This window comes from Octodon degus, unplaced genomic scaffold, assembly GCF_000260255.1.
Source record: "Octodon degus isolate 3935 unplaced genomic scaffold, OctDeg1.0 scaffold00029, whole genome shotgun sequence".
Lineage (NCBI taxonomy): Eukaryota > Metazoa > Chordata > Mammalia > Rodentia > Octodontidae > Octodon > Octodon degus.
In genome coordinates this window covers 6,048,257-6,049,882 of record NW_004524605.1, presented here as the reverse complement: position 1 = coordinate 6,049,882, position 1,626 = coordinate 6,048,257, and positions in this window count along the sequence as shown.

Genomic DNA, 1,626 nt, shown 5'->3' with positions numbered 1-1,626 from the left:
CTTATATCTTATTACTGCATATTTGAAACTTCCTGTAAGAGAAAATTTAATAAATGAGAAAGTAAAATTGGTTTACTCTCTCCTATCCCATTCTTCCAGGCTAGGGCTTGTGCTTGCTGATGCCAGTGGTTTAAATCGATATACTTACGCCCCTTGGAGTGTCTGAGGTTTCTTGAGACACCCAGGATTCTATCCCAATGTGAAGAAATTCTCACACATAGTCTAGCAGAGGAAATTATATTCTTAGGCCAATATTTAGGGAATTCCTCAAATCAGTATCATTGTTGGCTAAAATAATGACAGAATTATTTTCCCAGATAGTACCTCATCCGGTATTAGGAATGTACAAGCAAGTACATTCTTGGCAAATTGATTTAAGAAGCCCAATAGTTCAGGATTAATTCCCCAACTTTCTCTAAGGTTAGGCAGTGTTTGGTTTCCAGCTGGGAAACACATGTCAGCAGAAGGCTAGGCAATGGGCTGTGGGGTGCTACCCAGGCAACGCACTTTGGAGGATCCCTCTGTTTGATTGTGGATCTTCTCTCTGCCCCTTAAAGAAAAGCTATTAACTCATGCTGCAGCCTGCTGCTCTCTGCTTCATTTTGGCTGTGTCACCAAGCCCCAAATAGAAAGTTCTTTTACTGCAGAGCAGAGAAGGAGGTTTAAATTTATCAATTCAAATACGTAACAAAGGGTGGCATTCTACTGGCTTTTGTTGGGTAGTGAGGAGGGAGAGATGATGCCTGTTTCATCAGAAGAAGGAGTGATGTGACACTGGCATGGGCTGGGACCAGGAGACAAGCTTTCACTGTGGTGAGCTGGGCTTGTTTCCCATCCCAGCTGCCCTTGCTCCCTCCTTTCAACAGTGTCACCTCTTTTAGGACATGGGAAACAGCTGAGCCACTGGGGAATCAGTTCCAGGAATGTCACTAAAGTTATCAGACTGAGAACAAGTCTCTTAGCCAAGAGCCTTTCCTCAGCTCTTCAAGGAGTCAGAGCCCTGCCACAAAATAAAACAGTGGAAAGATTACCTTTCTTTCCCTTATCAAATCTTCAAAATGAATGCATAAATGAGCCTCGCTGTTGGAACGAGTTTGGGGGAAATGGGCACTCTCATATATCGCGGAGAAGAGGGAAATGGGCCCATCTGAAGAGCAGCCTGACACTCGAGGCTGCAAGCCATAGAGACATGAACACCAGAGGGTGTAGATCCACTCTCTGGCTGGCGGAAGTGTAAGTTGGATCTCTGTAGAAATACTTGCACTTAGGGTTGGTGAGATAGCTCAGTGGACTAAGTGCCTGCTTTGGCAAGTATGGGGACCAGAGTTCAATCTCTGGTCCTGCATGTTGCACCAGCCCCATCCCCGGAGCATGCTGAGCTGGAGACCAAGTCTGGGTGTGGTGCCACATGCCATAATCCCAGCTCTGGGGAGGCTGAAAACAGGAGGATCATCATGAGTCAGAGCTGTGTAGTGAGACGCTGTACCAAACACATAAATGAAAAAGTAAAATAAATATTTGCATTTGTACAAGAGACATTTATAATAATGTCATAGTAGCATTGTATTCAAGAGCAAAATTCTAGAAACAATCAAATTGCCCATCAGGAGTAATGTAAACGATAAA